This window comes from Hibiscus syriacus, unplaced genomic scaffold (assembly GCF_006381635.1).
Source record: "Hibiscus syriacus cultivar Baekdansim isolate YM2019G1 unplaced genomic scaffold, ASM638163v2 tig00014444_pilon, whole genome shotgun sequence".
In the NCBI taxonomy this organism is placed as follows: domain Eukaryota; kingdom Viridiplantae; phylum Streptophyta; class Magnoliopsida; order Malvales; family Malvaceae; genus Hibiscus; species Hibiscus syriacus.
In genome coordinates this window covers 2,135,918-2,150,386 of record NW_024062326.1, presented here as the reverse complement: position 1 = coordinate 2,150,386, position 14,469 = coordinate 2,135,918, and the positions used below count along the sequence as shown (strand labels likewise).

The 14,469-nt window shown below is 33.0% G+C and overlaps 1 non-coding gene and 2 pseudogenes across 1 annotated transcript; 1 reads left to right on the top strand and 2 right to left on the bottom strand.

Annotated features, from left to right (window-relative positions):
- Positions 1-1,905: 1,905 nt before the first annotated feature.
- LOC120207321 lies at positions 1,906-2,050 on the bottom strand. Its single transcript, XR_005524189.1, has one exon. It is a non-coding gene; the product is annotated as a U4 spliceosomal RNA (small nuclear RNA).
- Positions 2,051-6,564: 4,514 nt separating this feature from the next.
- On the top strand, positions 6,565-8,673 carry LOC120207280 (annotated as a pseudogene).
- A 4,688-nt stretch (positions 8,674-13,361) lies between these two features.
- The window catches only part of LOC120207279, a 39,102-nt pseudogene continuing 37,994 nt past the window's right edge, over positions 13,362-14,469 (bottom strand).

Below are 14,469 nucleotides of genomic sequence, written 5' to 3'. Positions count from 1 at the left end.
TCTTTCTATTGGGTTCATAACGTTCAGCTTAAAGTATAATTTTTTTTATTCTTTTAATAAATGTATTTAATTTTTTACTTAATTTTAGTTACTAATTTTTTAAATGTGTCCAATTAAAAAATGGAAGGCATGCTTTGCGATTAAATGAAAATCACATTTCTTCTCATTCTACGAATATGATAAAACTATTTAATTATGTTTACTTAATTTTCTTATAATTTTACTGAATATTTTAACTTTTTGTATATTAAATTTTTTATCAATTATGAAAATAATCGTGTATTGGAAGTGTTTATCCATAACACTAAGATGTCCACACCGGCTCATATTTGGAGTTATGTAGCTAATGTTGGATTTGGGTACGCATAATAAATGATTACAGGCTGTAAACTTCAACTAACCCTTATTTTTGCATTAACTTAGAGGTGGAGACTAGAGATACACACATTCCATCTTCCATGTGGGGAGTTCACCATTACTCTAGACGATGTTTCAATACAATTGAGACTTCTAGTAGATGGATGTGTTCTTACTGGTGTGGAGGTGGATAATTGGCATGGTTTGTGTATGTAGTATCTAGATAGTCCTCGCCTTCGTTCAATAGAGGTCGAATCACATTAATATCACTTCAAGAAAATTTTCGAGAGTTGGACGAAAATTGTTCTGATGAGTAGGCAAAAGCATTTGCTCGAGTATATATTTTATTACTTACATGAGGAATCTTGATGTCCGACAAATCTTGTAACCAAGTGCATGTTATGTGGTTGCGTCACCTCGTTACTTTTGAAGAAGCAGACTCGTTCAGTTAGGGATCAACCATTTTAGCATGTCTCTTTAGATAATATGTTGAATAACGAGATATACCAAAAATAGTATTGGCGGTTGTATCCTTCTTCTACAATCTTGGGCGAGGTATCGCATGTCTTTTTTATGTCTGATCGTAAAAAAGTCATTTGTCTTCCCTTTTTACTAAGGTAATTTCAATACTATTTATTTATAAATAATTTCTTACTAAACAATTAATTAAAATATTTTTATATTAAATAGGTGGTCGCCATCAATAAAAAAAACCATTGTGATATACCTAATGAATTATAAGATATCATGTCATTAATAGAGTAAAAATCAGGCTCAGATGTATACTTTTAATTATTAAATTTTAAATTTTTTATTTTATTATTGCTATGATTATAATTTTATTTAAATTTTGATAATAAATATATTTTTTTCACTTCCAATAGATGCCCTATATGAATAAAGAAATGAGGGTTTGTATCTCACCTGACTTGATGGATCTATTGGACGTATAGTTTGTGGTTGTGCCTCTTATATGTTATGCTACTGTCGAGTGGCATCCGAGTAATCATGTGCTTTGTCAATTTGGTTTCACATAGTTTATTACGAAAGCACCCATGAATCTCGGCATAACCTTCACAAACAAGACAAGCATGGTGTTGATTAGAGAAGCATATCTATTGGATAGCGACGTGGGAGCACCAATATGAATACCTTCTCGTTTAATTATATTTTGAAAATTGATTTCATGGTTTTACTTGAATATATTTTTCATGGTTCAACAAAAATAGGAAAAATTCACACTTTCTAATGAGACATGAGGCAAGTTTATTCATCGTCATCAGGAAAAATGTCCACCACAAAGTATCATTGTTCCCCAATAATCGTGGACGAACAACAGACACTTTTAGCCCGTGTTCAATAGTGTCACCAAAACACCATAACTAGGGATGTAAAACGAGCCGAGTCAAGCTCTAATATTGTTGAGCTCAACTCGAACTCGAAAACTTTAGAAGCAAGCTCGACTGAACTCGAAAAGTAAAAATTATTAAACTCAACTCAAACTCAAAATATAATATTAAAACTCAACTCGAATTCGAAAAAACTCAAACTCAAGAAAATTTCAAAAGCTCAATTAAAACTCAAGCTCGATTTTAAGCTCAATTCAAGCTCGATTGAAAATAATTTTCAACTAGCAATTGATGCGCCTCGGTTAGAACCTCATGAGTTGCGTCATTGCGCCCAGCGCAAAGCTGCCCTTAGCCTGCGTATCCTCGCCTTTTATAATATCCCCAACGCAAAGCTTCCTTAAACCTACCGATGTGCGATACTGGGATATAGTAAAAGATCATCTTATTATTTGAAAATACGCGCATTTGTCCCTATTTGTTTTCCTTAAACTCACATGTTTAAAACAACAACAACAATAGCAAATCTCTGGAGCTCTCCACCTGATAAATCCCTAACATTACGGTCTATTATCTGATTCAGTTTAAGATCGGCACAGAAGAGTTCAGCCTTCATATCTCTCTCATCTTTATGGTCAAGCACCTGTCCGACATTGGCTTGAACTGCCTTTGGAATATGATCAACATACTGTGGCTTGATGATGACCTGTTTAACATAAAAATTATCAGAAAATATTAAGGAAAACATGGAATTGCAAGGCACTCATCAAAGTTTCTATAATCAGGGCTGCAACAGTATTAAAAATATAAAAGTTGACAATATAGTAAACAATTATTATCGATCATTGAATTTTCTTCTGTAAGCTTCATATATGTAGCTTTACATAACAAGTACAATTCTAGGTGATTCAACTATAAAATCTTAACTGCAAAACTAAACTAGCTTAACTTTGCAGAAGCTTTTCCCAAGGATGCTTAAGAGGTAAGATTGGGACAAATAAAGAAATTCAATACCAATGCTGGAAATACAATAGAAGTAGAAGAAACAAAAAGTTTATGGTTAAACTATAGGTGAATATTTGAATCTAGTGTATAACACAAAATCGTTTTAGGGAAGAAATATTAATATCGGGGCTCCTGCATACATTGAATGTAGCTCAAAAACACAGCATGTTAAACGTCATCCATTTATCCTTCATATTTTTGAACCGGAAATTTGTGTATATTTATTTTGCATGTTGATATGTTTATGTATAAGTATGCGAATGATTTATTTAGGAGTCACATAACATCATTTTGCATAATTTGTATGTTACCTTCATGTGCATAACTTAACTCCTATCACATAATTAGACTAAGGGTTTAGGGTTTAGAGTTTAGGGGGTAAGGTTTAGGGTTTTTATAATTATCAATAGTGTATTTTTAATATATTTTTAATAATGTAATTTTAAAAAATCTAAAATTATAATATAACATTTTTTTCGAGCTGCTCACGAGTTTTTCAAGTAGAATATCGAGTAGCTCGTTTCGGCTCGTTAAGAACTCGAGTCAAGCTCGAGCTCGAGTTGAGTCCATTCGATCCGAGTATTTATCGAGCCTTGATCGAGTAGCTCACGATCTGTCTCGTCTCATTTACAACCCTAACCATAATATCCACCATCCAGACGATTTTGAGCCCATCGATTTACATGTTGAGCCCTCCAGTTAACATGTCAAGCCCGAATGGTTGTTATATTCTGAGCCCGCCAGTTTATATTTCAAGCCCATTGGAGGCTATTATACTCCTATGGACTCGACGTTTGCTTCATATGCATCGTATCTAACGGGTGGTGCTCATCCACCAATACCACCACCGCATTCAGGCCAGTTACCGATGTAATTTTTTTCATCATTTTTGCAGTTATCAGCAAACGCTGGGATTGTTCATTATACACGTCCACATTCATTATTTCATGAAGGTTCATCTTCGACATCGGCTCTGACCCAACAAGATGAAGTTGATGTCGATCAAGATGATGAGTCAGAAGAGGAAGAGCAACTTATACGAAGAAATCCTGCTCAAAATAGACAATCACCGCCATGTGAAACGCATTTAAGAAAAAGAAATAGTTAGATTTTATATTATGTTTTTATGTTTTTAATTAAATATTATATTTTTATATTTAGCTTTAATGTTTAATTTTATGTTTTTATTTGAATATTATGTTTTCATGTTATGTTTTTATATTTATGTTTAATGTTATCTAGTTTTTATGTTTAATTTTATTTAACTGAATAATATATGTTTTAGTTGTATATTTAATATTTATTTTTTTAAATAAAATGTAAAGTCGAGTTCTACATAACATACCTTTTAGGTGAACTATTACATCAACATAAGGCACTTCCAACAGAATGCGTCTTTGTAGAGTTAGATGGCATGTGTCACGTTGTACGAAAGTAACATTTCAATAAATATTGCTCAAAGGTTACTATTTCGATAGTTTTACAATTGTTAGTATTTTTCTGTAAAAAAATAGAATTGTATAGATGATGTAATTAATAAATATTTATTATTAAAAGTGTTCAAAAATACCCGACTCGCTAATATGTCGTCCCGAACCTTAAAAACCGAATAATTCTCTAAAAAAATTACTCAACCGGGCCGGGTACCCGACCCGTGATTTTTTACGGGAAGTTGGGTTGGCTATGGGCCAAAAGTTTTTAATAACTGGGTACCCGGCCCGACTCGATAATATATATATATATATATATATTAGTTTAAATTAGATTTTTCTTTTAGGTTCCTTAATATTTTTACCTTAAAATTAAATATAAATCCTAATTATTTTTCTTAGATTTGTATTATATACTTTTAAATTTTAAATTTTATATATTTTGTTTTGTTAATTTATCAATATGTGATTAAAAAATCATGATGGATATTATTTACTTTATTTTTTTCCTTTTGGAAATATACTTCAATATATATATATATCATTAAAATAACTTCAAATCACTAAGTTTTGTGCATTGATTGTGTATAATGAACTTTTTAATTTTTATATAATTTCTATATGGTTTTAAAAAAAATTAAAATTAAAAAAATAGATGAACTGGGTACCTGTGACACGAAAATACATGTATCCGGATTTTACAAGTACCCGACTTACAGGTATCCAAACTTAATAGACTTAGTCATGGATCGAAAAATATACTATCCGGTACTTCGGGTACCCGAAAATTAGGATCCCCGGTTTTGAACACCCATATTTATCATATTTTATCTTTTATAAAAAAACATTTAACATGAAAAGTGGCTAAAATTATTTAAATTGCCACGTGGATTGGTGTGATTTTATAAGGGTTAATAACATGAACGGTCACTTATGTTTATGTTTTATTCACTTTTGGTAATTGGTTTCAAAAAGAAGAAGAAGATATGGTCATTTTTGTTTTTATTTAATAAAGATATAGTCACTTTCGTTTTTATTTAATTAAGATGTAGTCACCTCGAGTTAATTGTCGTTACAGCAGTTAAATATTTTGATATAATCACACATTTGGTCCATGTTATTTACATATTCTCTCAGTTTAGTCATACTTTTAATAAATTTAAATAAATTTAATCCCCCAATTGAATGATGACACATGTTATGTCACGTTGGGTGTTTAAAAATACCCGACTTGGTTGACCCGATCCGTCGACCCGCTGACCTAGTTAAAAAGAATCGGGTATTTATAATAAAAATACCATATTTTCCAGGTCGGGTACTTGCCTCACTATTTTTTTGGGTTTCTGGATCAGGTTGGGTCACAAAATGTTGATTAACTGGGTACCCGCTGACCTGGTACCTGATTTATTATATATGTATTTTTATATTATATTAAAATTTTGTATTCATAATACTTAATTTTTTTCACTCCAACATTATAATTTTTTTTAAATTTTGACATCATAACGTTCTAAATTCTTAATTTTTTAAATTATCTCACATTAACGTTCTAAATTATATTTTAAAATATTTATTTAACATCAAAACATTTGAAATTTAATTATATTTCTTTATTTTATTTTTAATAAATTTTATTTCAATTATGTAATTTGAATTTTTAAACTTTATGTGTGGATTATATATATTATAGACTTTTAAATTTTAAAATTTTTCTATATAAAAATTATGAATTGGGTACTCGTAACCTGGATTATATATAATATAATTTTATATATATTAACTTAAAAATAATTTTATATTAAATTATTCATTATATTGTATTATTAACTTAATTTAAAAATATTTATTTTCATTTAAAAATATATAATTTATTTTAATTTATTAAAAGTATGAATAAATTGAGAGAATATTTAAATAACATTGATCAAATGTGTGATTATATCAAAATATTTAACTGTTGTTAACGAAAATTAACTCGGGGTGATCAAATCTTAATTAAATAAAAACGAAAGTGATTATATCTTAATTAAATAAAAATGAAAGTGATTATATTTATGTTTTTTGAAAACAGTGATAAAGAATGGACAAAATATAAATATAAGTGATTATTTGTGTAGTTAATTCATTTTATAATGACCAAAAGGGCAAAGGTTCTTCAATGTGTCGACTTTTTCAATAGGCTGTATACCGTCAGGCGCTACGCGGCAAAAGTGATTCGCTTTGCCAGATTTGTTAGCACTTAGATCAAAACCGTTGAAAACTTGGTCAATTATTATTTAACCCAATGTAATCTAGATCAACGTCTAAATATAGCTCAGTTGCTTCTTTTTAACATACTGGCAAAGCACCGAATAATATGAGCGGTTCGTGGAGACCGTGTATAAAATGCTAAAACCAAGAGAAGTTCATTTCCATTGAACCTTATTATGCTTCCAGCAAGGTTGCCGGAAAAAGTGGCTGTGGCCGCCGCTGTTTTGTTGCTCGTAACGCTCTTTTCTAAATCAAAAGCTGATCAAGCTTTCGATGTTCGTCAGCACCTCTCGAGTGTAACAAGGTCTCCATCTCTTTCGCTCTCCTTTGAATTGTTATTTTAACTATTTTTTCATATCTTGAATCTGATTTATCTTGTTATTTTAACAAAAAAATTTATATCCTGAATCCGATTTATATTTTTATTTTAACTATTTCTTTATATTATTGGAGCATATATGCTGCAGTGAAAGATATTGTAGACAATTCCTTTCAACCTTCTCATATTCCTGATGGGTGTACTCTTATCCACTTAAATCTCGTGGTATTTTTTTTAATTTCATGAAATTTGAATTCTTAGCCATCTTTCATTGCTAGAAATACTGTTGTATTGAAAGGAAAATAGTTTCCTTATTACACTAGGTGATTTGATAGTACTTTTTTCCGTGGGAACTTTGTATGAGGTCAAATTTTGCAAAGCCGTTATGCTATTTTCTCTCCGAATGAAAATTTGTAAATTCGGTGTTCAAGTCTTTGTGAAATTTGGAAGGCTTTTAAAAATTTGTACCGGGCTAGTATAATATTTACAGAAGTTTATTAATGATGCATGGAAAAAAGTTGCATTAGGTGTTGTGCAATGTTTTTGATCAATGGCTTTACTGGATATCTTTAAGATTTTTTTTTACTGTTTGAAAGGTTTATTCATAAGTTAGTATGCTATATTTTCTTTCTTAATCATAGTTATTGCATTGTTGGGTACTCATGAAAATCCCATAATTATTGCATTGTTTTTTAGGGTATTTTTTTTTCTTTTATCTTTTTTTATTGATATTTGCAAGTGCGTATCTGTTACTTTGTTGAATGCCTACAAGGTTAGAACTAAAAGGGAGAGTACTGGAAATTCATTTTTTTAGGCAAGACGTGGAACTCGTGCTCCTACTAAGAAGTGGATGAGAGAGTTGGAGAAGTTGGCTTCTCATATAAAGGAACTTCTAAAAAATGTCAAAGAAAAGAATTTGAGCCTAGAGAAAGTTCCTGCTTGGTTACAGAAATGGGAATATCCTTGGAGAGGAAAACCGAAGGGTTGAGAATTGGATAGAAAAGGAGAAGAGGAATTATATCAGCTTGGAATCAGGGTTAGGGAAAGATTTCCTGATTTATTTAATGAGGAATACCACCCTGATGTGTATCCAATAAAGACTACTCAAGTGAGTTCTGTGTTTGAAATTTATTCTTTTTCTACTATATAAATGCTTTATTCATTGATAACCCTTCAACTTAGTCCACATATCTTTTTTTCATTGATAATTTATATGGATGATACTTTTTTTGGCCGATTGATATGGATGATACTTGACTTCCTGCCTGAGCACTCAACAAGTCAACATTCCTTTTTCTTATCTCTATAGTTTGATTTCATGACCCCGGCTTGAAAGCTGGCCTAATTGCATATTTTCTTTTTATTGGTACTCATGTGCTTTTCTTTTTTATGTTGTGGGAAAGGTTCCTCGGGCTTCTTCCAGTGCTGTTGCATTTGGCATGGGACTATTTAGTGGCAACAGAAGTCTAGGACCAGGCATCAAGCCTTCGCTGTTACAAGTGAAAGTCGTGCAAGTGACATAACCCTGAGGTTTTTTGATTGTTGTCAAACCTACAAGGTATGAATGATGTTTCTCCTTCATTAGTCAAGCACCAACACAATGATATATATATATATATATGTAATGATATTCACTTCTGCTACTTCGCCTAAGAAAGTCGTCCAAGATTTTAAAGCTGGTCATATATTCATTCTATTTTATACATAATTTATTCCTTTCTCTTATATTAACCTCACCTTTAAGTTTTGATTAAATGGTTCATTTGCACTTTAATTTAATTAAGCTTTTGACAATGCTGTCTAATTGGTATATGGATACAGGACTTTAGGTAAGAACATGAGCCTGCTGTTGATAAACTGAAATAACCCATCATTGCTGAAATTACCTCTGCATTAGCAAAGCGGTATGAGTTCAATTTCACAATAGAGGATATATCTTTTCTCTGGTTTCTTTGTAGACAGGTAGTAATATGCTTTTCATTCAAATCTTATGCTGCATGTCCTTCTAAAAAAAATGAGAAACTCCTAATACTTGATCTATTAAATTTTATTTTTATATTCTTGGTGATGTTGGATTTCTGATAGCTTGTAGTCTTTTCAGTCCAACTGAGGTATTTTCACTCTTCTTTACCCTTTCATGGAAACAAAACGCCAATAATCATTTTGTTGCAGGTAGGATATATTCATTCCTCATTACTTTCATAATTACCCTTGGTATTTAGGGCAATGAAAAAAACCAACATCCCAGACAAGTTTCCTCATTACTTTCATAATTGCCCTTGAGATAAGTTTGCTGCTTAAAGCTTTAGACCTTTTTTTGAATATTTAATCTAATATGCTTCAGTTTGCAGACCTCTACGTGTATAAATACAAAATAGAAAAGACTTTATTAAAGCAACTTCTTCTTTAAGTTTGCTGCTTAAAGCTTTAGACAATTTTTTGAATATTTAATCTAATATGCATCAGTTTGCAGACCCTCTACGTGTATAAATACAAAATAGAAAACACTTAAGCAACTTCTTCTTCTTAACCGAGTTGTATGGGGATCTCTCCTTGGTGGATGCATAGTTCTTGCAGGTTACAAAGTTCATAATAATGTTTTTGAACTGCTTACCGGTAATCCTGGCAAGAGCAAGCACCGTCTTTGAAACAATTGATACGGTTCCAGTCACGAACAACAATTTCCCTATTAACAATTGATGATATCAATTTGAAAGCTGCATGGCAGTCTTCATAAACACAGAGTTTTAACCTAATCACCGATCCAGGAGGTGTGTTTATCAGTTCAAAATAGAGTGCTAATTTTTCACTGTGGCCATATAGAAACTTATTCCCTTTCTCTTCTACGTCCAATAGAACAACCAATGTGTTTGGCTTATATCCTCTTAGCTTCATGTAATCCACTAGTTTTTCCCAAATTTCAAATATTTCAATATCTTGAGAATGTGTATCATCCCCAGCAACAAATTCATGAATGACTCCATCGACCATGATCGAACTACACCACGGGGTCGTCTTCACGCTACAGTTTTTCATTAGCTTCCTTACTCTAACTGCATTTCCCATCTTTCAGCTTCAGCATAGATATTAGATAAAACAATGTAGTATCCATCATTAAGAGGATCGAGTTGAGCAAGATGTCTATTAGCTTCCTCAGCTAGTTCAATGTTTTTTTGAACCTTGCATCCACCAAGGAGAGCACCCTATAAAACTTCGTTCGGTTCTAGGTTGAACATGTGGGTGGTTGAACTCAGCTCTGGAAAGCATTTGCTACGGTCCTTGCATGGCTGATGCTAGCTGAGCTGCCATTGAATGCGAAAATGATGGTGTGAAGGAAATCAAGTTTTAGTTACGAGTTGAATCGGGGAAGAAATGAGATGAAGCCAGGGTTCATGAAATGGAAAGTGTTGATGAAGATGGTGAAGTAGTTAATGGAAGGAGGGATGGGAAAATAAGTGAGCAAAAGAGTGAAAGAAGTTGCTTTTAATAGAAGAAGAATAAGAAGAAGAAGAAGAAGAGGACATCTGGGTTTTACACGTGGAACATTTTGGAATTTTTTTATTTTTTTAATTACCAACTCAGACTTCTGTTAATGGGTTAACGGAAGTTAACGGCTGGGGGACTTAAACTGAATGAACCAATAACATAAGGGACCAAACACACTTATTTTTTAAACCAGTGACCAAATTCGATCAGGCAAAAAACAAAGGGGACTATTCGTATAGTTTACCCAAAATTAAAACAAGATACCTGATTTATTCCTTTTATCTTTCATGCTTGTTCAGCGGTAGTTGTTTAATTAAATTATATTTGCATGCTTTATGATTTTTCACCTGTAAAAGCTATTATTTAGGTGGCTCTGCTGGAGTGGACGGATGATTTAGAGGTGTTCATATTAAAGGACTACGGTAAATCCTTAAATTATCGAATGGGAGTACCTCTGCTTAAAGATGTAATTCAATCCATGGACCAAGCAATTGTGGCTAGAGAAGGTAATGTTACTTTTTGGTTCTGATTGTCTAAACTTTTTATAAGTGAGAAATCTATGTAAATGAGTATCCTTGAATTGTCTTGAGCCCTCTTTCTATATCCTGCAGTGATTCTCTCTTGTTATTTGGAATTGTTGGCCAACGTTGGCCAGGGCCAAACTGCATTTGCGAATATTACATTATAACAGCTCAGCATATGCATTACCATAATTGACTTCTGTCTACATTTTTGTTAACAAGTTATATTTATAAAGTGGAGAAAATAATCAAAGAACATTCTTATTGTTGCTATTGATTGTCATCATTCATTTATTATGCATTATATGTCCAGTCATCATATTTGATATCTTCAGAGCTTGCTGAACCTAAAATAATTACATACGATTTTCTTCCTATTATTGACTGCTGAAGAACAAGGTAAAAGGTTGTTCTCAACTTTGACTTCTCTCCTGGCAATTACGAGAAGGCAAGATTGCTGTTTGCACATGCAGAAACAGTGGTTCCCTTTTCATGCTTACTTGGGCTTTTCCTAGAAGGATCTGGTAAGTGCTTTTAGCCTTTAATTGCTGCATCCATGAAGGGCCATGTTGGTTTGCGTATAGGCTCGATCATGTGAAGCTATGTAGGCTTGTTATATTTTGTTGTTTATTTAATCATTGCAGATTTCCAACGAATACAGGAGTAGGAGCATTTGGATTTCCCTCCTAAACCTCCCCAGAAAAGAAATTGGAGAGTCAGCAATGTGGCACCTTTTGCTGGGAATAATATGCTGGTCTTATACAGTTGCCCGGCTAATTCTGCAGGCAAATACTTTGTCCGAGTTCTCAACAATGAGCATCCCATCCCAATGCCTGTAAGTATATATTTAATTTCATAGTTTCTTATCAGTAGTTCACCAGTAAAAGGTAAAACATGTTCTTTTTCTGTTTTTCTATTTAGGACAATGTCAAACTTTATTGTCATCTTCATTCAGCAAGATTGATGATTATGTAAAAATCTTACTGAATACAGTGTCCACCTGCCACTAATTTTCATAATTTAAGTTTCACCATTTTTTTCTTTTGTTCTTTGTGCAAATTCATGCACGTCAAAATTCTATAAAATTTAGGGTCCATTTATTTGTGCTTATGTCAATATATTCATGGCAGTCCAATCCTTACACTACCTTTTTAATGAATGGGTTGTGACGGTACTGATTTCTGTCCGTTTGAAGTTTTCAAGGTATGATCATTGTCCAACTTTTGTGTTTATGAAAATGACCAACTTTACTCCTAATTGTTAGAACTTACATGACATTTTCAGGAGAGAGTTGTGCAACCGCACTTGAGGCACAATTACAATACCCTTTGCCAAGTGAATCTTGATCAGCTGAAGCAGAAGCCCGAACTCAGTAAGTTATCGAAACTGTTCCGTTGGCGCTTTTGGCTCGGGAATGATGATGCACCATCCCATAGAGTTGTATTGTAGTTGTTTTTCAAGTAAAAAAAATAAAGGACTATAATTTTCTTACTTATTTCCCTTGTTGCCACTCCTTAGTGTGATTTTCAGCTACAGACTATGGGCGTTCTATCCCATTGCTGACACAAAATAAAATTTGCTACAACAAGATTTCTTGAACGATTCGTATCATAGGAATTAAGATGTTCAACATCATTGTATCATTTTTACTTCTAATTGATTTTAAGAAAAATAAAATGGAAACCATTGGAGGTGGAGTCGGATGTCTGCGAGTACTTTCTCGGTCGTAGATGCGGCAGCTTTCCGGTTGAGTATTTTGAGGAGACTTCAAGGTTTCATGTATTGATCTGGTGGAGGAATCATCTCTCTTCAAATCGGAGAATGATTTAATATACTGGTTAAGAAGAAATAGAAATAGCCACTCAACTACCTCTGGCTTCAATCTCACGCCATTCCTGTACCATTGCGCAACAGCAGCATAGGAGATGGGTTATAAAGTCATCGCATTATCCTCCCTGAAACGGAAATGGAAATTAGGATTACAATCGCCTAGCTATTTTTGTTTGATCACCTATATATAATCTATTGTTTGACTATTCTGGATCGAGTTTTGTAGAGAATAATTATGGAAGCATTTATTACAACCCAATTTGTTTCTTTCGTAAATGTCGAAGTTCAAACCCCTAATTAATTATACGATTATAAATCCAAAATTCAAGTACCTTGATGTTAAGAAGTTGTCTCAATTTAATCTTCACAAAACACGAGTAACCACCACCACCACAGATCGAGGAGTAAGCCATTAAATTACTGATAACCTGCTTCCGAGCTGTATAACAAATTGGGATCAGACTTGGAATTTATGTTACAAATTGAACAAGTTAATCGGTTGAAACTTACATATTTTTCCTTTGGAAACTACTAATAATGCTCGAAAACACTCCTCAGGGATACATGCATGTCTTCAAGCCTGTAACAAAATTGAAACCAAGTATTGAGAATTACAATGGGAAACTGTGGGGGTTCATATAAAATACCCGAAGCTACCATTTGCAACTCACTTAGCCACTGCAACAATCGAAAAGATCAACCTGCAATTGGGATTCACATTGGTTCGCGTCGATACATTTTGCATTGCTTTCGTACCTGTCCCATATATCCTGGCAGAAAAAATAAATAAAGCAAATTCACTTGAGTTTTTTTTTTTTCATTCGAGGAAAACCATAGTTGGTTCATTGACAAGCATTAACATTGTTTCCCGGAAGCACATTGACAACGTTTTCAGTGACATCAATTAGATGTGCTTAGAATCATTAAAGCTTCTTGACTTTTGCAGCTCAGCACGGATCATGGAGTTTCACTTCTTATTCTTCCAATGCTTCCCTGAAACCCAGTTGAGGGTATCTACGAGACAAACATTTCTCCGATATATTTGCATCTTTCTTTCTTCTCTCACACCTTATCATAACACTTTGAACTTCAACATCCTCTTCATCAAGAGTGTACTCCCTTTCATCTTGCTCAATTGTCTGTAACCCTTCCTCTAAGTTCTGGATTAATCATTTCAACACACGAAACTTCTTTAATCAAACATAAAGTTCTATTTGCACCGACAAATAATTGATGAAGTCAAAATTTTTTCTTACAGAATCTCGGCTGTTCACACTTTCATATCATGTAGGGGACCCAATTTTTTACTATTGGGAACTTGCATATTGGAATTCCTGTGGGATTTTTCACCCCCAAAAATGAACGGCGTTTTTATATATCCCCCCCCCCCCCATAATGTTTTTTGAAGAGTACCCCTAAACAAATTTATTAGAAAAATACCTCTCAAATTGTGCTTATAGGATTAACCTGCGTCCTACGAAATGAGGAAATGCCTCGCTTTGTACAAGGCATGAGGTACGTCCAACATGGATGCACTTTTCGCTTAGTGCAATTTAATATTGATATTAAATACCTCGCGTTACACAAAACGCGAGGTTCGTGAGATATCATCCAATTATCGCGTTCATAGAAGATTTAAATTTTAAAATTTAAAATGATTCTCGAACCTCGCGCTGTATAGAACACGAGGTACCATTAACCTCGCTTCGGGGACGATGCAACAATGGCTATAAATGGGGCCCCCAAAACCAAATTCTCACACAATTTCTCAAAAGAATTTCTCACATATTTTCTCTCTTACATTATTTTAGCGGGATTACTGAGGGTTAATCGTAGGCATGTATGCCATTATTGGTGGACAAATCCGGAGGTAATTTTTTTCTATTTTTTACTTTGAATTATTTATTTATTTAGAATAATTTATT